At 45.9% G+C, this 26382-nt stretch overlaps 1 long non-coding RNA gene and 2 pseudogenes across 1 annotated transcript in view; all 3 read left to right on the top strand.

The window, feature by feature from the left end:
• The first annotated feature begins 214 nt into the window (after positions 1-214).
• Positions 215-26382, top strand: part of LOC149443926 (uncharacterized) — a 171506-nt gene continuing 145338 nt past the window's right edge. The window contains exon 1 of the long non-coding RNA XR_016306585.1: positions 215-370. This is a non-coding gene — a long non-coding RNA (uncharacterized LOC149443926). The remainder of the gene's footprint in view (positions 371-26382) is intronic.
• LOC149443929 (U2 spliceosomal RNA) lies at positions 16037-16179 on the top strand (annotated as a pseudogene).
• LOC149443928 (U2 spliceosomal RNA) lies at positions 17019-17137 on the top strand (annotated as a pseudogene).

Here is a 26382-nt window from a genome sequence, read left to right as displayed (position 1 = left end):
CCGATTTTGTCATTAGGCTTTAAACTGTAAAGTGGTGTCATCCATATGAGGACTGGAAGGAGTGAGAGTTAAAAACAGATTTGATATATATAGTGTGTGTGTGTATATATATATATATATATAATATTTACATTGGTGTGTTTAGTTGTTTGCTTGGAGTTTAGTTTTGAATCTTCATTAATGGTTTGACTGGCGCACTGTTTTTTCTAGATGAGCCGAATAAAGAAGAAACCAGAACAGATGAAGAAGCAGGAACAGCCAATGACTTGTTGTACGAGAACATGGAGGAATCCTTCCATAGAAGGAGCAGTACGCCTGTAGTTCGCTCCGGCTCCCCCATCTTCCAGCTGTCTCCTGACTCCAGGGTCAGGTAGGATCCTCAGTGTCTTAGATGTTCATACAGTGAAATGTCAACAATTGTTGTGTTTCAGGCACCTCTTTACGCAGTGACGCACCTCCTTTTGACCTCGGTCTGTCCGGCCAGTATGGTCACCTGCTGAATAAGCACCCTACACAAGCAGCTTAACTCTCCAATATCACATGGGGGTTTAATCCAATGTAGTTTTGCTTCTTAAAATTCAGTACATGGTGATGTTCACCACTCCTTGAAGTGTAAAGAGACAATCTTCTATGCCTAATGCCTGCTATGGAGGCTGGCTGCTTATTGAGGGAACATGAAGCAGAAAGTAATGGTCTATCTGTGGGCTAAACTATCTATCCCCAACATACAGGGAAGCTGGATTATACCATTAACAAACAAGTTGTAATTACACTGAATTGCCACTAGAAAAATGACGTTAAGATATAAATACATACATGATGAAATACAGTCCATTTTGGTGTAAATTTCAAGCGCTCTGATCTTTTCCATCAGACATTGTAACCTTACTTGAGCCTCCAGGCTATGAAAGTTTTGGGTGATAGAACAGCTTCTTGGAACCTCTTGGAAGATAATTGCTCCTGACAGATGGGAAGCTCCAAGTATAAATCTTGCTGAGAGGCAGGAAGCCGCCACTAGTGGTAGATTGGGGGGCTTAATCTCATGTAATCTTCAGGACGTTTCGTCTGATACTCTTTAAAGCCCAACTCCAGGAAGTAATAATAAAAAAAAAACACCTTTGCAGCAGGCTTCCCGTGCACTTCCAGGGTTGAATGCTTGCTTAGTCTTGGGGCAGAGGATTAAGGTGTACATACTTACCTTGCTCCTCGCTCCAGTAGGCTCCTCCCAGTGCTCTGACCGGTCCCTAAGCTTCAACCTGCTCCGGTCACACTCCAGCCTCCTCTGAGTACCATACAGCTTTTATACCCCATTATGGTGCATAATGACAACGAGGCTCCACCCACAAATCAGAGCATTGGGTGGAGCGTCTTCAACTGTCCCCAAGACATAATGAGCCCCTACAGCTAGCACAGGGGTGGGCAAACTTTTTGACTTGAGGGCCGCAATGGGTTCATATATTGGACCCGGGGGCCGGACCAAGAGTAGATGAATGATGTGTATGCGTCATCCATAGTAAGTATAGTAATATTCCCCCATAGTAATTAATCCCCCATATAGTAATTCATCCCCCATAGTAATTCATCCCCCATATAGTAATCCATCCCCCATATAGTAATTCATCCCCCATATAGTAATTCATCCCCCATATAGTAATTCATCCCCCATAGTAATTCATCCCCCATAGTAATTAATCCCCCATATAGTAATTCATCCCCCATAGTAATTCATCCCCCATATAGTAATTCATCCCCCATATAGTAATCCATCCCCCATATAGTAATTCATCCCCCATATAGTAATTCATCCCCCATAGTAATCCATCCCCCATATAGTAATTCATTCCCCATATTTATTCATCCCCCATATTAAGTCCCCAAGTCCCCCCTGTGTCAATTCACTTACCTTTGCTCCGCGCGTTCCTCTCGCTGTGTTCCCGCGCCGTTCCGGTCTTCAGGGCGGACTGTGAGAGGAGCCCTCACGTTCGTCACGCTGCCCCGCCTACACACATCCTGACAGCCACATCCGCGGGCCGGATTAAAAGGTCCGCCGGGCCGTGCTGAGCTAACTTGCTGAGCTAGCATGACTTTTTTTTTTTCCTCTTCTTGGAGGTGGGCTTTAGAGCAAACCTAAACTTAACAGTTTACTTTAGGTCAACCCCCTCGCCTTTGTTCCTCTAGTCCTGTTCTCTTAAAGCGGAGTTCCACTCACCCTGTCAAAAAATAAGTCAGCAGCTACACAAACTGTAAAAAACAGCCACTTACCTGTCCCTCGGTCCCGTGGTGTGTCCCCCGCAGCCCATTTCACCGGCCTTCCTGTATTCCAGGAGGCCGGCACCTTCAGTGTGGGCACCCGGGTGTGCAGCTTGCGGCTTCACAGCCGGATACCCACTGCGCATGCGTGAGTAGCACAGCACTTCATGAATGGTCCTGTAGTCTTCTGGGACCTGTCACGTGTCCCAAAAGACTACAGGGAGGGAGGACACCTTTCGCTTCTGATTGCCTAGGCGATCGGACCTGAAGTGGGAGCGTCAAATTCGGGTAAACGCCCCCAAAGGTGCCAATCCTTAATGGGGAGCGGGGGAGCAGTCCTTAAAGAGGAATTTCCCCTTTTGGGTGGAGCTCTGCTTTAAGAATTAGCAAGTAAAGATTAACTCCAAGCAGATATAAAATATGCAAATTAATGCAGCTCTGTATTCATTATTTTATTTATTATTTTTTTATTTTTTTGAAGCAATGTAAGAACCTAAATTTGTCTCGGTATCATCTTCTTGCAATCTTACAGCAGTACTTAGACTTACAGAGGGGGAAGCAGCATAAGGAGGCAGTCAGCTGCTGCAGTGCTTGTGTGCTAACAAAGAGTTTGCTGATAGAAAGAGTAGAGTGTCAGGTTGGTAAGTTCCCTCAAACTGCTGCTTCTCGTTTCACTGTCCATTCACAGGCTAGGGGGAGGAACAACACCTGTAAGCAGGGCTGCCGTTAGAAACCATGGGGCCCCATACAGCCAACATGACGGGGCCCACCAAATAAGCACAGTTTACTATGCTTCAGTTGTGAATGGAAACACTGCTTAATCAGTACCAATCACTCATTGTGTTCGTTCAGGAAAGGAGCCGGCAGATAAATGTGACATATTTACCATACCCTTTTCCCACTGTCCTTCCTGAAGGATCCTATTGTGTACTTGTAGCTTCCGGTGGGAAAGAGAGGAGGGAAGCCGGCACCACTGCGGGGGTAGGGGGGTACACAGTGGGATCTGGGCAGCAGGGTGAAACGTATAGTACACAGGGAGTGCTGATCAGTGCGGCGTGGGGGGAGGGGAAGCAGTTACTGGAGCAGATCCACTGTATGGCTCCTTCTGCAGCAGCTACAAGCTGGAAAGAGAGGTGAAGAAGCCAGCTTTCAGCTGCTGCAGCAGAGATCGATTCAGGGGATCCGTTTCAGTAATTGCACCCCTGACGTACTGATCACCCTCCCTGCGCACATCTGATTTATCCAGCTGCCTGGGCCCCCCTGCTGGCTTGGGCCCCATACAGGAGGACCGGTGGTACCCCCTTATCCACAGCCCTGCCTGCAAGTATTACTGAACTGCAACAGAGGAAAATCAGGTCTCCTGCCAAACAGGACTGTGCTGTGTGGCAGAACTGTGTAAATCTCAGAGCTGGATGGGCAGAAATACAAATCCTATGGCAGGCAAAACAGCTCCTATATATGTATTTCATCTGTGTGTTTAGCTATTTGCTTGGAGTTTGACGTTAACAACCCATCACCCCCACCCACCCCACCCCAAATATCTTCCCAACCTCCTCCCTCCCTTATGCAGGCCATAGACGGGTAGGTTATCGGCCGAATTTTCGTCCGAACGAAAAATCGGCCGATATTCACACAGTTAGTGGGGCAATGCCGTCAGCCATTTTTCCCAGATCTTCTCGTTTCTTTTTATCGGTCATGCTGGAAAATTCACTAAAAACGGCCGTTTTTCATAAGCATTGGTGGCAGCATCGACCGATTTTTCATTTATCGGCCGACAATTCAGCCGATAAACGGCCCGTCTATGGCCAGCCTTAGCTTTGTCAGTAATTGCATTACAGGGTGGCCCAGGATGTTCTGCATGTTATGGGGTGTGCTGCGCTTATTGCAAATGCCACTTTAAAATGGCACCTCCCCCAACAGGGATCACAAAAAAAGGCCTATACGTTCCTCTTAATGTTTAATACTGTACATGTATTATGAAGAGTTTTTTTCCACTGCAGCTCTTATCTCCGAAGTTCTCAGATTGAACCTGACAGGTAAATTAGGTGCTGACATCACATCTCCTGGGTTCGGATCCCAAGTCTCACGCTGGGGAAAGATGCTATCTTTTATGAAAGCGCTGCATAAAATAAACCCAGTTTATGTGGAAGGGCGGCATGAGGAAAATGTAATTTAATTTTAGTTCATTAAATTGAAGATCAGCTCAGTCTGGATCAACAGAAGATGTTTTCTCTGCAGAGAGTCCTGCCTATCGCTGCCAGTCTTTGCCTGTCCTTGTATTTTGTTCCGGTGGTAGTCTGGGTTCTTGGAAAGGCTTCTCGTTTGTGTCTCACGTCAACTGGAGGATGAGTACGAAATGGAGAAACTTAAGATGTCTACACAGGGCTCAGGTTTTTTTCCGCTATTCTGATAGTGGAGGAGTAAGCTGGACTCCTTCATTGTCAGAATACGCTGATCAGAGCTACGACACTGATCAAACTAAAGTTTTCCGGCATATAAACAATGAGACTTAGCGAGCGCTTATAAATAAAAGCAGCTGATACACTAAAAAGGAAACCGTAAACCTTCTAAAGACAAATAAAAGAAAAATGCAGCGCTAAAATAAATATAAAAATCAATATAAGGGCTAAAGATGCATAAAAAATGAATCTCTCAATAAAACTACTGGTGGTAATGCGTATGTCAAGATTGTTTAAAGTACTCATAGACTTAAAGGTATATCATTAGAATGAATATTATAAATGATAAATGTCCAGTATAGGTGCAGGTGCACAACAATTAATCCAGGTTGGTGACTCTTATTATCCCAGTGGAAAACAGTTAATCCAGTGATGTGCAGAGTATAGTAAAAATGGGCACTCACCAGATGCGCATTTTTCTTATAGTATAGTAAAAATGCACACTCACCAGATGCGCATTTTTAAGAACAATGCGCATCTGGTGAGTGCCCATTTTTACTATACTCTGCACATCACTGGATTACCTTTTTTCCACTGGGATAATAAGAGTCACCTACCTGGATTAATTGTTGTGCACCTGCACCTATACTGGACATTTATCATTTATAATATTCATTCTAATGATATACCTTTAAGTCTATGAGTACTTTAAACAATCTTGACATTGCATTATTACCAGTAGTTTTATTGAGAGATTCATCTTTTATGCATCTTTGTCACTTATATTGATTTTTATATTTATTTTAGCGCTAAAGTTTTCCAGCAGGTTGACTAGTAGATTGACTGCTCTCAAACAGGACGGGCCTTATATGGATCAAAATTGGTCAGTCCCTACTGAACTGGGTGAATTTCAATCCATCAAAGGGTAGCTTTAGTCCTGATACTGTCTGTCTATGGATGCAGGCAACAGGGCTTGGGAGCAACCTGCTGGAGTACCCCCCTAGCAAGCTCCTTGCTAGGGGTGCACTTGGCAGAGGTGATGAGCCAGGAGCACCAGTGGGGGACCACAAAAGAGGAGGATCGGTGCAAAACCATTACACAGCACAGGTAAGTATGATATGTTTATTTAAAAATTAAATTAAAGGTTTAAAATCACTTTAACAACAGGAACTGTAGGCTCACATGTAAAGGAGATGTAACTATTGTAGACAATCTTATCTGTGTGTTTTACTTTCATAAAACATTGTTTCTGTGTATTGTTTGTAATTATAAACTACATTACCAAAAGCTTGTGGACTCCTGCCAATCATATCAAATCTTTGTTGGTACATATTTTAAATGAATGGGGAAAGGTGTTTTCAGTATAGGGGACTGTTTAATCCTCCATCATACAAACACATTGCAGACAATTGTGCACTTCCAACATTGCGGTAACATTTTTATGAAGGCTTTTTTTCTGTGTCCTTGTGTACAAAGCCAGCTCCATAAAGACATGACTTGACCAATTTGGTGTGGAGGAACATAGGTGACCCTCACAGTCAGCTCCATAAAGACATGGTTTGACCAGTTTGGTGTGGAGGAACATAGCGAACTCTCACAAAGCCAGCTCCACATAGACATGGTTTTACCAGTTTGGTGTGGAGGAGCATAGGTGACCCTCACAAAGCCAGCTCCACATAGACATGATTTGACCAGTTTGGTGTGGAAGAACATAGGTGACCCTCACGAAGCCTTCTCCACAAATACATGGTTTGACCTGTTTGGTGTGAAGAAACATACTGTAGATGATCCTGACACAGCTAGCTCCATAAAGACATGGCTTAACCAGTTTGGTGTGGAGGAACATAGGTGACCCTTACAAATCCAGCTCCACAAAGACATAGTTTGACCAGTTTGGTATGAAGGAACATAGGTGACCCTCACAAAGCCAGCTCCACAAATACATGGTTTGACCTGTTTGGTGTGAAGAAACATACTGTAGATGATCCTGACAAAGCTAGCTCCATAAAGACATGGCTTAACCAGTTTGGTGTGGAGAAACATAAGTGACCCTTATAAAGCCAGCTCCACATAGGCATGGTTTTACCATTTTGGTGTGGAGGAACATAGGTGACCCTCACAAATCCAGCTCCACAAAGACATAGTTTGACCAGTTTGGTGTGAAGGAACATAGATGACCCTCACAAAGCCAGCTCCACAAATACATTATTTGACCAGTTTGGTGTGCAGGAACATAGATGACCCTCACAAAGCCAGCTCCACAAAGACATAGTTTGACCAGTTTGGAGTGCAGGAACATAGGTGACCCTCACAAAGCCAGCTCCACAAATACATGGTTTGACCAGTTTGGTGTGGAGGAGCATAGGTGACCCTCAGAAAGTCAGGTCCATAAAGACATGGCTTAACCAGTTTTGTTTGCATGAACTTAGGTGGTCCTCACAAAGCCAGCCGAAGCCATAAAGACTTTGTTATGACTAGTCTGGTGTGGAAGAACTTGAATAACCCTCACAAAGCCTTGACTCATTCCAAAGTCTTGTGGAAATCCTTCCCAGAAGAGTGCAGGCTTTTACAGCCATAAAGGGGGCCTTGCTCCATATTAATGTGCATGCTTTTGAAATAGGATGCCCAAAAAGCTCATAAACACTCTTATGACTCAGTATTTACAGTTGTTCAGGAATAAAAAAAAAGTTTTATCAAAATTTTTCCTTAGACTGCAATGAGTTGCATTTTGCAAGACTATCAAGCAATTTCAATAAGGCTCAGATGATTCCAGAAGTGGACCGGGCTAGGAGGGCACATCAGACTGGGGAAAGGAGATGTGTTGAATGAGACCAGATGTCTGCTGCAGTTAAATTTTAGTGCCAAAAAAATCAATACACCCCCCTCCCCACCTTCCCGTCCTCTGGCAGCTTTTCCCACTTCCTGAGGAAGCACAAAATTGGCTGTTTTGTAGTTCCTCGGTTTTGTCAACAACTGGCAGTTGGGCAGCAGATGGTCTGCGAGGAGAAGCACATCATCTCTGTATCAGCTGGCTGTTATTCAAAACTCATTTTCGGATATGTGATATTTGACGGATGTGTCATTTTAATATACATCCTCTTTCATTACTGATAATTTGATGATGCTCATCCAAAAAAAAAAAACTAATTCTTCTGATCTGTCATAGAGGACGAGGTGTGAGAAGAGGCTTCCTGCCTCCCCACCATTGGGGACCCACAATAAGCACCAATTCACAAAAGTCTGACACATTCAGCATGTAATGAGCTGAATTCTGTACATGACCATTAAGGACTCCTTCACACCAGGAGGTGCGTCCGAGCGCACAGGCTTTTTTTTCTGCCATGTTCTTGAGCCACATTTTTGGGCACTAATTCACTGGGTTGCCCTATAAGTGTGCTCCTCCTCCTCCCTCCCTTTTTCACATTAGCTAAAAACGTATTTAAAAATTAAAAACTTTTTTCTTTATTGTTTTTTAGCCCCTAATTCCTGGGCTAGGTCAGGATGACATCACAGCCCACCCACATGCATAGACACACCACGGGTCTCTGGCAGAGATGTGTCTACACATGCACAATATCTCGCAAACTGCCTCCTGAGATGTGTGACGTAGCATCCAAGATGTTGCACATACGCAGAGTACTGGCAAAGATCCTGTGTCTGCGCCCAGAATCACCAGTAAAGATGGTGGTGCTAGAGAAGGGGGTGGGGTGAAGAGAAAACCATTGTTTCAACCAAGGCAACACTGGATGCCATTGCCTAGTGAATTTTTCTATATTTTAAACAGGGATCAGTAATATTGGTTTTTCTTTTTTTTGGGTGGGGAGCGAGAACGAAGTTCCTCTTTAATGGGCACAAAGGATGTAAATCCACCTTAACATAAATAACAAAACAGAAACAATTGAGAGCTACTAGGTGACAAAAATCAAAGATTTTTCAAAAGACGATGCAGTCCATGACCTTGTAGGGTCTCTAGATGTCCACTATGAGGCAGCTTGTTGTGAGATGACTTTGTCAGGAAATCAAAGAAGAGAGAAAAACCAGCACCATCTAGGTGTAGTAATTAAAAAAACAAATATAATGAACAAAAACAATATCACTTACAAAGGTGGAGTTATCTTGGGTATTGGTAACAAGAGGATGGTCATCAGGAAAGGTCAGGCCTGAAGAAGGAGCGCATACTCCACAACTCATAGCCATCTTTAATTGTCAGTTCCGGTCACTTCCGCCTCCAGCTGCGTTCCACGCCGACCAGGAAACCCTGGGAGCCTCCAGAACATATAAAAAGTGAGTGCGTTGTACATTAAATGATCATAGACAAAAACCAAGCAAATTAATTCCCCTAAATAATAACAAAAAATATATATATTATTTAAAGTGCTAAAAGTCCACATTCATGTAATAAATGATTAAAAGTTCCAAATCCAATAACAGTGTTGTGTGCTGAATAAGCCTCCAACAGAAAGTGTATAGGTGTCCACAAGTGCTTGACACAACAGAAAAATCAGCCTCTTACCAGACACATTGATTTCCAATCAAGAGATCAAACGAGCAGATGGTGTTTAGATCCAACACTGACACCCTAGTTAGCTGTCTCAAGGAGATTAATGGACAACTGCAGGTTCACTTCGACAAATTCATTACGTCAAACAGCTTAAAACAGAAAGGTTTAGAACAGAAGAAGAAAACTTCATAGTGCGTCCCGATAAGCCAGCAAAGGATTTATTAAAGTATTGCACTTACGTAGATAAGGTGCATACAAGGCAGTATACACATTTAAAATTCCTGCGGTGTCAGACCACCGGCCAGAATGTGGTGACGTCATAGAAAGCTACGCCCAACGCGTTTCTCCAAAAATGGTGCCCTCTGGGATTGGAGATCAAAGCCTCCAGAACAGCCTGCAATCCGGTTCACAGCCACCACCATTGCGGTCTGGGACCTTTACTGATGACCATCCTCTTGTTACTGAAGATAACTCTAGGTATGTGAGTGATATTGTTTTTATTAAACTGGTTTTTAATTACTACACCTAGATAGCGCCTGTTTTTCTCTCCCCTTTGTAAATCCACCTTGTGTGAAAAGGTATTACCATATAAAAAGTAAGATTGAAATCATCACTGTGTTGTACATATCCTATGCCAAGAGGAAAGCCGTGAGAAGAACCCAGGAGGCTCCACCACCTATAGGCTGCCTGCAGAAAACTACTGGAGGGGGCGGAGACAAGACTAGTCGCCCTGCACAAGGGGAGAGTAGAGCTGTGGGAGGGGCCCAGCAGGCTCCAACCACTACAGGCTGCCTGCAGAAAACTACAGGAGGAGGCTGAGACAAGACCAGTCACCCTGCACAAGGGGGCAGAGAGCAGAGCTGTGGGAGCGGCATAACCGGCTCCTCTTACTACAGACTTCCTGCAGAAAACTACAGGAGGGGCGGAGACAAGACTAGTCACCCTGCACAAGGACAGAGTGTAGAGCTGTGGGAGGGGCCCAGCAGGCTCCACCCACCACAGGCTGCTTGCAGAAAACTACAGGAGGGGGCTGAGACAAGACCAGTCACCCTGCACCAAGGGGGAGAGAGCAGAGCTGTGGGAGGGGCATAACAGGCTCCTCCTGCTACAGACTTCCTGCAGAAAACTACAGGAGGGGCAGAGAGAAGACTAGTCACCCTGCACAAGGAGAGAGAGTGCGTAGAGCTGTGGGAGGGGCCCAGCAGGCTCCACCCACTACAGGCTGCCTGCAGAAAACTACAGGAGGAGGCGGAGAAAAGACCAGTCCCCCTGCACAAGGGGGCAGAGAGCAGAGCTGTGGGAGCGGCATAACAGGCTCCTCTTACTACAGACTTCCTGCAGAAAACTACAGGAGGGGCGGAGACAAGACTAGTCGCCCTGCAAAAGGACAGAGTGTAGAGCTGTGGGAGGGGCCCAGCAGGCTCCACCCACTACAGGCTGCCTGCAGAAAACTACAGGAGGAGGCGGAGAAAAGACCAGTCACCCTGCACAAGGGGGCAGAGAGCAGAGCTGTGGGAGCGGCATAACAGGCTCCTCTTACTACAGACTTCCTGCAGAAAACTACAGGAGGGGCGGAGACAAGACTAGTCGCCCTGCAAAAGGACAGAGTGTAGAGCTGTGGGAGAGGCCCATAAGGCTCCACCCACTACAGGCTGCTTGCAGAAAACTACAGGAGAGGACTGAGACAAGACCAGTCACCCTGCACAAAGGGGGAGAGAGCAGAGCTGTGGGAGGGGCATAACAGGCTCCTCCTACTACAGACTTTCTGCAGAAAACTACAGGAGGGGCAGAGAGAAGACTAGTCACCCTGCACAAGGAGAGAAAGTAGAGCTGTGGGAGGGGCCCAGCAGGCTCCACCCACTACAAAGCTTCCTGCAGAAAACTAAAGGAGGTGGAGACAAGACCAGTAACCCTACACAAGCGGGGCAGAGCAGAGCTGTGAAGGGGGGCTTAACAGGCTCCTCCCACTACAGACTTACTACAGAAAACAACAGGAGGGGCGGAGGCAAGACCAGTCACCCTGCACAAGGAGAGAGAGAGAGTAAAGCTGTGGGAGGGGCCCGGCAGGCTCCACCCACTACAGGCTGCCTGCAGAAAACTACAGGAGGGGGTGGAGACGAGACCAGTCACCCTGCACAAGCAGAGAGAGCAGCAGTGAGCGGTCTTTATTCCAGGAAGTCTCACACTGGATGACTACACAGATCTGGAAGAAATACACAAAGCTCACCGAGATTCCGGAAGACGACGCATGATGAATGGATTTAGGCCATCATTGCCCATCCTGAAGTTCAGCTTTAAGTGAAAACTATCTTGGAGAAAACTGCTGCTTAGGAAGGTTACATGAAGACGTTTTTCCTTTGTAAACCTTTCAGACGCACTTGACACATGTTATCAGTATCTCTCTCTCCTACCTGAACTCCCTGATTCAGGTTTCCTGCATCCTTCGCAGATGTTCTGCCGTTTATTATTCCCACCTATGTCTCCACGCTCTGAGCTCACGTGCACGCCGTGCATCAATCACCTGGTAACATCTGCAGTATACAAAAACCCAACACACGCTTCGCTTACATTACACAACACATGTGTGCCATACATCCAAACATTCCCATAGCACGCAGACACCACCACACATCCATCACGGCACGAAACTCCACACAGATTACCCCGTGACACCATCGGGAAAATATATTATTGTTATTGCTGATTAGAGAAGCCTCTAAATGCCACGGTGCGTGCAAATCCTGGAGTTAATAGACAGCCTGAGATGAATAGCTTCCTTGCCAACGACGGGCTCGGCGTTGCTGCGCAGACCAAGCGGTGAATCATCACTCTGTAGAACGCGGAGAGAGAAGATGATGCACAGTGTTGTGTGACCGTCAAGATCACATACAGTACGTGTATCTGAGCACCGCAAACCAAAAACACTATTCATTGTTCATATTCAAAGCAAACTCCCCCATCCATACATGCCTCCATGTTTTATTTTGCAGAGGATTCACTTTGAAATACCCCCCCCCCCCCCTAGCATTTCTGGCCATAACCCCAACCACCCATCCCTCCATGATTTATTTTGCTGAGAAATCACTTAGAAAAACACCCCCTAGCATTTCTGGCCATGGCCATCTTGAGTAAGGGCAGATGATTCATGTAAGCAATCACTTCCTGGAGTCCCTCTGCCCTTAGCTCAAGCATACAGGCAGGAGGAATTCAAAAACAAACGAAACCAGCGCTCAAATCTTCATGCAGACTAGAGGGAATTCAGAATGCCAAACGGGGAGGTGCAGCCCTTCAAAGATCGGGAAATCTGGATACTGATGAACAAAACAAGGGCGCACTCTCATCGTGCATTACCGTGGTACACCACATGTTTATTATGAAATCAAATAGATATATACTCACAAACCAAAGGAGAATAAAAGCAGAATAAGTGGTCCGCAATGACAGTCCATACAATGCTGTGCCCTAATTAGGGATAAACTGACGCGTTTCGGGAGACGAACCCCCTTCTTCAGCGCTTTCTAAGAGAAATCACACTCCCTAGCATTTCTGGCCATGGCCATCTTTAGTAAGGGCAAATGATTCATGTAAGCAATTACTTCCTGGAATTCATCTGCCCTTAGCTGATGGAATTCATCTGCCCTTAGAGGGTGTGCTTAGATGAGAAAATCCCCCCTCCCCTCCTGAAGACATTAAAGAAATGTAAAAAAAAAAACAAATAGGTTATTCTTTCCTATCTATGTACTAATACTAGCAGCATAAGGATTCAATATAGTCAATGGTTTGAGAGAGTGAAGCTCCACTTTAAAATGGTTGTAAGGCTGCATTCACATCTGAGGATGGGTATTCCTAAGCTATTAGACCGGAGATCTATAATACGTTGCTGGACACACACAGACACTTCTCACTAACAGATCGCTGATCACATGATCATCCTGCGCTATTATCACCTCATCAACGTCTGAGTGCAGAGAATGTGTGTGTAGTGCGGCATGCTGGCAATCCCCTCGCTCGTGATGAGAAAGAAAACTGGAGACGGGGCTGTCCTATGACCATATTACTGAAAGCTGATGCATCATGAGATATATTTTTAAAATACAAGCAGTGCAAGTAACTGAAAGTGACCTGGAATCAGCAGGGTTGGGTGTGAGAAGAAGCAGCACAAGGAGCCAATCAGCAGAGCTCACAGTGGGGTAGGGAGAGGCAGCACAAGGAGCCAATCGGTTAATGTGCTTACAAGATGCTTGCTGATAGGAGGAGTAGGGGAGTGACAGGGATGACCTCATTGCTGTGCTACTTCTCTATTAGCTGTCCTGTCACAGGCTGGGGGGGGGGGGCGGGTCCATGGTGACCTGGGCTCAGTGGAAGTTGGTCAAATAATGCTAGAGGACATCTAAAGAGAAAAAAATGACTGCATGGGCAAATCTCTGGATTGTCCTATGGCTGCAATTCTACTTAAAATATTGATGGTTTGTGCTCTAATAAAGTGGTATTAAACCCAAAACCAAACAAAAAATATCATATAGTTCAGCTTACCAATCAATATATATATATATATATATATATATATATATATATATTTATTTTTTTTTTTTTTTTTTTTTCATATATATATATATGTTTATACGGGACAATTCCACCATATGTGTAGATACACTATATTGCCAAAAGTATTGGGCCAGCCCTCCAAATCATGTGACTTAGATGTTCCAATCCCCTCCATGGACACAGGTGTATACAATCAAGCCCCTAGGCATGCAGACGGCTTCTACAAACATTGGTGAAAGAATGGGTCGCTCTCAGGAGCTCAGTGACTCCAAGCGTGGTCCCGTGATAGGTGGCCACCTGGGCAATAAGTCCATCCGTGACATTTCCTGGCTACTAAATATTCCACGCTCAACTGTTAGTGGGATTTTAAGAAAGTGGAAGCAACTGGGAACAACAGCCACTCAGCCACCAAGTGGTAGGCCACGTCACATGACAGGGCGGGGTCAGTGCATGCTGAAGCGCACAGTGCGCAGAAGTCACCAACTGTCTGCAGAGTCAATAGTTAAAGACCTCCAAACTTGGTGTGGCCTTCAGATGAGCCCAACAACAGTGCGTAGAGAGCTCCATGGAATGGGTTTCCATGGCTGAGCAGCTGCATCCAAGCCTTCCATCACCAAGTGCAATACAAAGCATCGGACGCCGTGGTGTAAAGCACACCGCCACTGGACTCTAGAGCAGAGGAGATGTGTTCTCTGGAGTGACCAATCACGCTTCTCTGTCTGGCAATCCGATAGATGTGTCTGGGTTTGGCGGTTGCCAGGAGAATGGTACTTGCCTGACTGCGTTGTGCCAAGTGTAAAGTTTGGTGGAGAGGGGATTATGGTGTGGGGTTGTGTTTCTGGGGTTGGGCTTGGCCCCCTAGTTCCAGTGAAGGAAACTCTTAAAGCGACATTTTGGATAATTTCATGCTCCCAACTTTGTGGGAAGAGTTTTGGGATGGCCCCTTCCTGTTCCAACATTACTGTGTACAAAGCAAGGTCCATAAAGACATGGAGGAGCCAGTTTGGGGTGGAGGAACTTGACTGGCCTGCACAGAGTCCTGACCTCAACCCCACAGAACACCTTTGGCATGAATTAGACTGCGATCCAGGCCTCCTCCCCCGACATCCGTGCCTGACCTGACAAATGTGCTTCTGGAAGAATGGTCCAACCTTCCCATAGACACCCTCCTAAACCTTGTGGACGGTCTTCCCAGATGAGTTGAAGCTGTTATAGCTGCAAAGGGCGGGGCCAACTCAATATTGAACCCTATGGACTAAGACTGGGGGGGCCATTACTGGTTGTGTGTGGAAAGGCCAGCCAACCAATACTGCGGGCAATATAGTGTATGTATGTATGTGTGTATGTATGTATGTATATATATAGATAATTGTATGTATGTATTCATTTCTTTAAATAAAAAAACTTGTAAGAGGTTCTGTGCCCGAAAAAATGTGTTTGGGCTTTGGCTTTAATATGCGACAAAGAAGCCCCAGAGCACTATGGGTTACCTAATGAGGCAGTTCATTACAATACACACATAATTTCCTGCTATTCTCCCCTACTAGCCAAAACAGAAGTCTCCACTGAGCCCCCTTCCCTCCTTTCACTGTGTTCTGTCTCGTAGTACGGATGGACGTTGATGTTTTGTAGACCATACTCACACAAGACGCTGATGCGAGGGATTTATGAGCTGCTGGGTTTTGATGTCAGCGCCACCTAGCGAATCAAATCCTCTTCCTTCGCAGTCTATGGTCGTCTTTATAGGATTACCAGCTCAATGGCATTCAGAGCATCACATCGATTGTCTCATCCTATTCATTAACCCCGGGGCTTAATCAATACTCTCTGGTTTCCCGGTGTGAATGGCTCATTATCATGTTGTGGAGAAGTGAGAGAAATCCACTGTAATTATGTGTCAGACTGAGAGCAGGCTGGAGGCATCCCAACTTCTTATATTAGATGTAAATCTGCTCTCCAGCCCTTCCCTTCAGTCTTGCACAGGTGTAGCGGCTCCTCTCCTGGACTGAAATGGCTTACTCTGATGTCACTGTACACTGTGAGCTTCTCATAATGTGCATTAGAAGCTGCAGCAAGTCAGATAGAGCTCCACCTCATTTCCTGGCTGGAGGACATCCAGCATCATCTAGATCAGGGGTGGGAACCTTGTCCCTGTCAGGAGCTTCGTGCCCCGATGGATCAGGGCAGAGGTCCTACCCCTTCGGGGGTAGGACAAAGCACACCCCTAAGTGCACTTTTTGTGTGGTGTTTTTGCACTTGCACTTTTTTGTGAAACACTTACGGGTTTTTCATTCTAGTTTGCATGTTTGCGGACTTAATAAAAAGTAAAAAGGGGTAGGCAATCGCTTCTCGGCCTTTTGGCTAAGATCAAGTGTAGTATCTGTTCTTATCAGTGTCCAGTGGGGGTGCTCCCGGCCATTCTAGCTTTGCGGGGATGGCTGTTGTATAGTACCCTCACTGGTATGATGGGGGTCTGGACGGCTAGTACCGGGGGGACAGAAAGCGTGGCGCCCATGAGTTAAGCTGGGGCCCGGGAGTAATTCCCCCGAGGAGACCGGAAGGACCCAGTACCTCCTGATTTGGACGGATCTACCTTGTCTGGCCAGGGGCTGGGAAGGCAGAAAGTCCGCAAACTCAGTGCCCCCTGAGTAGACGCCCTCAGGGGTGCCACTAGTAACACCTGGGTGTGGGACCCCACAGTGTGAAGATGGCACAAGGTCACTGTTTTTACACTCTTTTTGCACAGCGCCCTTAGGACCAGGCCTTTTGGCTAAGTCCAGGGCAATTTTTGCTACAGGCCTCAGGGCCTGGTCTCTGCACAATTTGGCACGGTACCACTTTTTTATTTTCTATTTATTTATTTAATTTAACACCTCCCACGTGTGTCACTTTTTCTTTGCTTATGCCTGTGTTTTCACTGGATGGTAGGGTGTGGGTCCTCGGGCCTACCCTGAAGTCTAGGGGGAGGATGTGTGGCCTTTTGGTTCCTTCCTCCCCTGATCCCTAGGGGACTTTTCTTCGGGGGAGTCCCCTGACCAAGTACTAAGTGTCTGGCTTCGGCTGGACACAAGGAAAGGTGGTCCACCAGGCCTTTTGGCCAGGAGGACCAATTGGGACACCTTGTCCCCGTCAGGAGCTTCGTGCCCCGGGGGATCAGGGTAAGCGGTCCAAGCCCCTTTAGGGGTAGGACACAAGCACACCCCTAAGTGCACTTTTTCGTGTGGTGTTTTGCACTTTTTTTGTGATTCACTTACGGGTTTTTTCGTTGTAGTTTGCACGTTTGCGGACTTCAAAAAAAAAAAAAAAGGGGGTAGGCAACCTGTTTTGCTTCTCGGCCTTTTGGCTAAGATCAAGTGTAGTATCTGTTCTTATCAGTGTCCAGTAGGGGTGCTCCACCACCATTCCTGCTTGCGGGGATGATTCGTTGTATAGTACACCTGCTGGTAGGATGGGGGTCCTGACGGCTAGTACCGGCTGGAACGGAAACTGAGGTGCCCACAGGCTGTTGGGGCCCGGGAGTAAAGAAAACCTGAGGGGCCCAGTTCCTCCTGGTTTGAATGGATCTACCTTGTCTGGCCAGGGGCCGGGGAGGCAGAAAGTGCGTGGACCAGTGCCCCCTGAGAGTGGTCGTCTCAAGGGTGCTCCTAGTAACACATGGGGGTGGGATCCCAATGTGTGAAACGTGCACATGGTCACTGCTCTAAACACTTTTCCTGCACTGCGCTAGGCTAGGCCTTTTGGCTAAGTCCAGGGCAATTTTTATGCTACGGGCCTCAGGGCCTATCCAGTGCACAATTTCACGGCCACTTTTTTATCTTTACTTATTTATTTAATTTATTTTTCTTCCCACGTTTGTCACTTTTCACGTATGTGTGTGTTTTCTTTCTCACGGATGGTAGGGTGTGGGTCCTCGGGCCTACCCTGAAGTCTAGGGGGAGGATGTGTGGCCTTTTGGTTCCTTCCTCCCCTGTCCCTAGGGGTTTTCTCTTCGGGAGAGCCCCCTTACCAAGTACTTGGTGGCTGGCCTCGGCTAGCCACAAGGAAAGGGGTCCACCAGGCCTTTTGGCTAGGAGGACTACACGGGAACCTTGTCCCTGTGAGGAGCTTCGTGCCCCGGGGGATCAGGGTAGAGATCCTACCCCTTCGGGGGTGGACAAAGCACACCCCTAAGTGCACTTTTTTGTGTTGGTTTTACACTAGCACGTTTTTTGTACATTTACGGGTTTTTCGTTTTTTCGCACGCTCGCGGACCTAAAGGAAAAAAAAAAGGGGGTAGGCAACCTGCGGCTCTCTATCTGTTGTTGAACTACATTTCCCATGAGGCATTGCAAAGATTACAAAACTGACAGTTACAGCTATGACTTGCAGAGGCATGATGGAAGTTGCAGTCCTGCGGCTCTCAGGTTGCCTACCCCTGATCTAGATCTTTCCTCCCCCGCCTGACTGTCCCTGGCCCCGCCCCTTTCATTCATTGCATTTCAGTTCCTTCAATCATAGAGGCTCAGCATCACATGTGGGCGTTCCCTATGCAAATACAGCCTGCCTTGGAATGCCCACTCCTCCAGACTAACTCCCACCCATCAAGGCATTGTGATATTTGTATAAATCCTCCTAAGTCCCAGCCCCCAGCCACACCCACTGAAAGTGACATGCTGTTTAATTTTTGCCACGGCCATGAAGCACAGCATCCATGGCATGTATACAGTTGTGAGCGAATGCATGTCCCTGTTCAGATGGCCAACCGCGGGGGGGGGGGGGGAGTAATACTAGGTGGCTGGGCCATGGTTTCACTGTTCCCCAGCCACATGTGTGAAGGAAGTCTTAGGCTGGCCATAGATGGTTCGAATCTTTGCTGGATCAGCAGGGACCGGCCAAGGTTTGAACCATGTATGGGCAGGCTGAATGTACTAAGTTGATTGATCAAATTGGGTCCAACCAGCCAGCTGGATCTTACATGTGATTATTGCTAATGGCTATTATAGGTTTTTCCCGGTGGGACGGCTTCCACCAATGGGTCGGTGAGAGGGATTCCTCTGTCAACACTGTGTTGATGGGGAATTAAGCAACTTTTCTTTCTTCTTTTTTGAAACCCATGGTTGCAGGAAAGAAATTTGCGCCGTGTTTGGACTGCTTTGGGCTGCCCATACATTGTCATTTTCTCTCCTTCAACCAACATTCAGTGTTGATGGGGGAATCTCTCCTCTTATTTTGACAACAGGAGGTTTCCCCACAGTCAGAATACAATGATTACTGCCGCCATCTATATCACGCAAAAGAAAACCCGGCAGGCTCATTGTACCGAAGCCAATTGATAGATCAACTTCAGTACAACCAAGTCTGCCCATACATGGATCAAATTTTGGTTGGATCCTGCTCGGGCTGAATTTCAATCCATCAGTGGCCGACTTGAATAAAGATTGGCGTCGTGTCCTGTTCCTTCTCTTTTTTGTCTGATTTCAGTGTGTGGCCGGCATTGTCCACAATTTATTCCTTGTTTTCTAGCTGTGTGTTAATGCCGTGATCCTTCAGTTTCCCAATTAGGTCCAATTAGACTGCTTTCCTGTTTCTCATCATTTTTCGGTTTGCTGCGTTGCTTTGACCCCTCCCACCGCAAGACGCATGGGAGCACCAATATATTATGCACAGTGCAGCTTAGAGAAGCCACTTCTATACAGAGGGCAGTCACAGCCACCGTTCTAATCATGTAGCCAACATGCTGGGCTGAGGCTTCGGGGTTTCCTTTGAATTGAGAAAATAAGGACGCAGAGGAACCATCAGCCTGACTCCTGGTTGTATTAAAATTCACATTTCTGTAGGAATAAAAAAAACCACAAATGAACAATCTGCACTCAGACAGGGAAATTATTTTCAGCCTGACTCTTGGTACAAAAGGAAAATGTTCTATTGAAAGCAGATGCCAGGAGGGAACGTAGATGAGCAGTTGTCAAGGAGCGGGTTGGCGCCCTCTATGGAAGCACACGGCTCTGGGCGAGAGTTCCATTGGTACTCCGGCCCGTTTTATACCTCATTATTGCCTGGACTGACACAATATTTCCGTCGGGGGTTTGGCATGCTTGTTCTGTGCCGCTGAGAGTAAGAAAAGTGTGCCCTCCGCTTGGTACACATCCCAGTGGATAAATCATCTTGCGGCTGTAATTGAGCAGAACCAAAATGCGTTTAGCACCTGCTAGAGTGCATGGTAGCCGGGCGCAGTGCTGGCGCCGTACATTGGATGTTCTGCAGTAGAATTAAAGTGCCCATTTAGCATTTAAGAATGATGTATATCATTTCCATTTCTAATGTTGGAGTTATTTCATTTTATTCTGTAGACAGATATGACCTTCTGTAAGTGCCTTAAAGTGATAAACTCATACTAAACTCTTCATTTTTCATTTACTTTTTGTAAGAGGTCCTTGTGATGGGAGTCACTTTGGGTTGGGGGCCCATGGAACACAGCTCACTTTGGAGAGGTGGGGAGACCCCCGTCTCAGCTCCCCATATCCCTCTTATGTGTAAGTCACCCTGTGCCTGTTAGGGGTGCAGGGTGAAATGTCCTGATATTGTGTAGACATGTATAGGATAGGACAGCGTTTTTCAACCACTGTGCCGCGGCACACTAGTGTGCCGTGAGATATTGTCTGGTGTGCCGTGGGAAAAATTGCGATTTCATCCGTAACATGTGGCCTCGGCTCACAAATAGACCAATCATTAGAACAGCAATGGGCAAACTACGGCCCGGCGGACCTTTTAATCCGGCCCGCGGAGCGTGATACCGTCAGGATGATCTGTCCCCCTCGACGTATCTGCGCATGTGCCGGAGATTGCCGATCGGCTGCTAATGCCTGAAACTGGCACATGCGCAGATACGTCAAGGGGGACAGATCCTCATAGGAGACAGATTTTCATGCTACACCGGAACGGCGAGAGGAACGCGCGGAGCAAAGGTAAGTGAATTGACACAGGGGGGGCTTGGGGACTTAATATGGGGGATGAATTAATATGGGGGATGAATTACTATGGGGGATGAATTACTATATGGGGGATGAATTACTATATGGGGGATGAATTACTATATGGGGGATGAATTACTATATGGGGGATGAATTACTATGGGGGATGAATTAATATGGGGGATGAATTACTATGGGGGATGAATTACTATGGGGGATGAATTACTATATGGGGGATGAATTACTATATGGGGGATGAATTACTATGGGGGATGAATTACTATGGGGGATGAATTACTATATGGGGGATGAATTACTATGGGGGATGAATTACTATATGGGGGATTAATTACTATGGGGGATGAATTACTATATGGGGGATGAATTACTATGGGGGATGAATTACTATGGGGGATGAATTACTATATGGGGGATGAATTACTATGGGGGTGAATTACTATGGGGGGTGAATTACTATATGGGGGATGAATTACTATATGGGGGATTAATTACTATGGGGGATGAATTACTATGGGGGATGAATTACTATATGGGGGATGAATTACTATGGGGGATGAATTACTATATGGGGGATTAATTACTATGCTTACTATGGGGGAATATTACTATACTTACTATGGATGACACATACACATCATTCATCTAATCTTGGTCCGGCCCCCGGGTCCAATTATAAAATACTTTATTATTTCATAATAAAGTAATTATAAAATAATTTCTTTGTTTTTGATTCCTATTCAAGAGAATTACTTTATATATAGTCAATATAGGCACAGAGGTAAATTTTTTTAACATTTTCTAATGGTGGTGTGCCTCGTGATTTTTTTCATGAAAAAAGTGTGCCTCCCAATAATTTGACTGACAGCAGCAGGAGCCTATGGCTACGTAGACTTCATTACCTGGAAGATCGGGATAGCGCCACGGATCGGTGAGATGCAGCTGTGGTGACAACAGACACAGGTAACAGTTTAGGAATGGTGTGCATAGAAAAGTATTGGGAAGCAGGTTACCTGAAGTCCTCATGCACACGGGACGTTTTTACAGCGGTTGTTTTTGACTTTTGACATTTTTTTTACAGCCAGTAAACCCCCCAGCATGTTATCCTAGGTGTCCATACACACATAGACTGCAAATTGGCTGAGGGAAAAAAAAAACAGAACTTGCGGGTTTCTAGAGGGTTTTTTTTAGCTGTATAAATGCTCAAACGCTGTAAAACGTGGCAAACCAGTGTTTTTGGACTTTTTTTGACTAAAAAAAAAAATTTTGTTTTAGTAAAAAAAAAAACCCTCTAAAAAACACGGCTAAATGCCTATACAAAAACGCTAAAAAAAATGCTGAAATACTTAAGTTTTTAACGTGACTTTACACAGCTAACGTTACCGGCGTTATTAAAAAAAAACCGTATGCGTGGAGCCTGATGCAGAAAATGCATTAAAACTCATCTCCAGGTTTTAGTGAACATTAGTTTGTTTGCACCGAGCTGTTCCAAATAAACTATTTACCATTCACATACAGTTGCAAGAAAAAGTATGTGTCCCCTGTATATGGCTAGTGTGTCCTGTATATGGTAAGTGTGTCCTGTATATGGCTAGTGTACCCTGTATATGGCTAGTGTGTCCTGTATATGGCTAGTGTACCCTGTATATGGCTAGTGTGTTCTGTATATGGCTAGTGTACCCTGTATATGGCTAGTGTGTCCTGTATATGGCTAGTGTGTCCTGTATATGGCTAGTGTGTCCTGTATATGGTACAGGTGCAAGAAAAAGTATGTGAACCCCTTGGGATTACGTGGAGTTTTGCATGAATTGGGCATAAAATGTGCTCTGAACATCATCTAAGTCACAACAATAGAAGAACACAGTCTGCTGAACATAATACTACACAAACATTAGATGTTGCCATGGTTTAATTGTACATAACATGTAAACATTCACAGTGCAGGGAGGAAAAAGTATGTGAGGCCCTAGCTTAATGACATCTCCCAGAGCTAATTGGAGCCAGGAGTGAGCCAACCTTGACTCCAATCAGTGTGATGATATTGGATGTGTTGCTGAGTAATTCAACAAAACAATGGCTGCAACAGCACAGAATACGCCTTCTGGAGTGGCCCAGTCAGAGTCCTGACCTCAACCCCATTGAAATGCTGTGGCATGACCTTAAGAGAGCGATTCACACCAGACATCCCAAGAATATTGCTACACTGAAACAGTTTTGTGAAGAGGAGTGGTCCAAAATGACTCCAGATCGTTGTGCAGGTCTGATCTGCAACTACAGGAAACGTTTGGTTGAGGTTATTGCTGCCAAAGGAGGGTCAACCAGTTATTGAGTCCAAGGGTTCACATACTTTTTCCTCCCTGCACTGTGAATGTTTACATGTTATGTGCAATAAAACCATGGCAACATCTAATGTTTGTGTAGTATTATGTTCAGCAGACTGCGTTCTTCTATTGTTGTGACTTAGATGACGTTCAGAACACATTTTATGCCCAATTCATTCAAAACTCCACGTACTCCCAAGGGGTTCACATACTTTTTCTTGCAACTGTATCTTGCGATTTGGAATTTTGGGCAGAATCTCTGCGATTCTGCTTGCGTTCCCAAATCATGTGGCGATCACTGCACAATGCGTGTTTGGGTGTCTTTATCACGTAATGGCACCCCGAACGCGAGGTGATTCTGCCGCGACTGTAGTGCAAAATTGCGTGAAGCTTGTCACCCGAAAAAGTGAATAGGCTGCCCCTTTCCAACAAATCACATGACAACCACCTGTCAAAACCGTGCAGCGTTCCGCTTGTTCCTGCTACACAAAATTGTGAAGACGATGTGCTGTGGATCTGGCAGGTGATGACATCAACATTTTAAACACAGTAGGAATGAAGGAGGCGAAAGAGCTGGCAGTTGAATGGTCTACCCCCGATATAGCTTGCGGGTTAATAGGGACCAAACAGTGTCAGGATAGTATGCAGTAACTATCGGGAAGTTGAAAAAAATAAAGGAAAGGGGTTGGAGATGGTTCTGAGGATTCCACTGGCAGTGGTCCCGGGAATTCAAACAGATGGGGATGATTATGGAGGCGTCAAAATCAACAGGTATTTATCAATCAGGCATCAAAATCAGAAGGTAAATACTTATCAATCTCAGGTTGCCAAATGTTTGTATGCCATCTCACGTGGATAACTTGGTTTTTCGTGGCTGTAGTGCAATGTTACGGTGTTTTCCAGGATCTGGCGATGGTCTTTTTCGTAGCCATTGTGATATTAAAGAAGAGGCAACACTGATACCTAGTTCTGAGGGCTGTTCATGGCTCAGTTTGAATGTGCTTATCAAATAAGCAAGACAGAATAGAAAATATTTCTACCCAATAGGTGTGTGCTAGGGAACAATTTCACCATATGTGTAGATACACTATATTGCCAAAAATATTGGCCCCGCCCTCCAAATCATGTGATTCAGGTGTTCCAATCCCCTCCAAATCATTGGATTCAGGTGTTCCAGTCACCTTCATGGCCACAAGTGTATACAATCAAGCCCCTAGGCATGCAGACTGCTTCTACAAACATTGGTGAAAGAATGGGTCGCTCTCAGGAGCTCAGTGACTCCAAGCGTGGTCCCGTGATAGGTGGCCACCTGTGCAATAAGTCCATCCGTGATATTTCCTGGCTACTAAATATTCCACGCTCAACTGTTAGTGGGCTTATAACAAAGTGGAAGCAACTGGGAACAACAGCCACTCAGCCACCAAGTGGTAGGCCACGTCACATGACAGAGCGGGGTCAGCACATGCTGAAGCGCACAGTACGCAGAAGTCACCATCTGTCTGCAGAGTCAATAGCTAAAGACCTCCAAACTTGGTGTGGCCTTCAGATGAGCCCAACAACAGTGCGTAGAGAGCTTCATGGAATGGGTTTCCATGGCCGAGCAGCTGCATCCAAGCCTTCCATCACCAAGTGCAATGCAAAGCGTCGGATGCAGTGGTGTAAAGCACGCTGCCACTGGACTCTAGAGCAGAGGAGGCGTGTTCTCTGGAATGACCAATCACACTTCTGTCTGGCAATCCGATGGATGTGTCTGGGTTGCCAGGGGGATGGTACTTGCTTGACTGCATTATGACAAATGTAAAGTTTGGTGGAGGGGGGATTATGGTGTGGGGTTGTTTTTCAGTGGTTGGCCCCCTAGTTCCAGTGAAGTAATTCTTAAGGTGTCAGCATACCAAGACATTTTGGATAATTTCATGCTCCCAACTTTGTGGGAGGAGTTTGGGGATGGCCCCTTCCTGTTCCAAGATGGCTACACACCAGTGCACAAAGCAAGGTCCATAAAGACATGGAGGAGCCAGTTTGGGGTGGAGGAACTTGACTGGCTTGTACAGAGTCCTGACCTCAACCCAATAAAACACCTTTGGGATGAATTATAGCAGGCGTCCCTATATTTTTGACAATTTAGTGTATATTCTAGGCTCTGTACACCCCCAAAAGCAGGCAGGCAGGTAGCCCAGGAAACACTTTGCTATATGGCACTAGATACCATCCCAATAGTACCTTTTATAGGTTGATTCAAAAGCCACATTATTTTGGGATACATTGTGGGTTGCTTGCCAATTGTCCGACCAATCTTCTGGTGTAAAGTCTAGCGTTGGATCAGTTGTCCATTTGGCTACATAGGCTGGTGGGAGGTTGTGGGATAGATGGTGTTCTGTAAAGTTTGGATATAATGCCTTTTGCTTGTGAATCTGACGCACGTGCTTGTTCGTACATCATATGATATCACGCTAAGATCCGTACTGGCCGAAAGTTTGGCGAAATTCTTTATTTGGAGATACCCAAGAATCAAAGCTGGGGAGCCTATGTTGGGGTTTCATATTCAACAGTTTTAGTTGTGTTGCACGTCCTGCTCCCCCTGCAACATGCTGAGGTTCCTTTCACCAGCACTACAAGCATAGGCCGGTGGAACCACGTTGTTTGGCAAGGGGGCATGTATTCCACACACCTGGAAGTGTTGGATACCTGCAGTGGTGGGGAATCGACAAGATGGCAGAGTTATGACATTAGGGTTGCCAGAAAGGTAAGTATACAGTATCTTGATTTACACACTGCCTTTAATTTTCCACCCTAAGGGACAGAGTCACTTGAACAAGCATTTCAGAAGGCGGCCATCAATGGCAGCTCACTGTTTCTGTCTTGAAGGTTTCACATCTTCGCTGACAAAGAATCTTCTATGTTGGAAACACTTCCAGACATGTTGGCTACTTGGTCCGTCATTGAGTCCACTGAGTGCTGGGGTATCTTCCATTGGCTCCTATGTTCTGTGTTTTAAAGGAACATAGGGGGTGGTGGGAGGAAACAGAGGAGTTAGGCATGTAACATTCCCAGAAGTGTTGGGTACAGAATAGGGTTGCCACCTCATCCCTTTAAAACCGAACACATTAATTACACAGGTTCTGTGGCTTATTAAGGTGGTAATTTAACGCGTTGCCTTGTCTGCAATGCATTAGTCTCAGCCTGTGTAATGAAAGGATAAGTTCATCTTTTGTAACATTTTACACCCATTTTCAGGATATAACATGTTACAATCAGACTGACCCCCGTTCCCCCCTTGCCCCCCAGCCCCTCTTTGACAGCTAGGTGGGGGATCTTCTCCCCCTGTACAGGCAAGCAGATATACTGACAGGTCTGCAGGAGTCCTGCATGGCACCAACGATCTTCTGATCGCTAGTATA

The sequence above is a fragment of the Staurois parvus genome, unplaced genomic scaffold (genome assembly GCF_062004578.1).
Source record: "Staurois parvus isolate SC_StPar_1 unplaced genomic scaffold, SC_StPar_1.0 ptg000824l, whole genome shotgun sequence".
In the NCBI taxonomy this organism is placed as follows: domain Eukaryota; kingdom Metazoa; phylum Chordata; class Amphibia; order Anura; family Ranidae; genus Staurois; species Staurois parvus.
The sequence above is the reverse complement of the archived record's forward strand: the minus strand, read 5'-3'. Positions and strand labels throughout refer to the sequence as shown.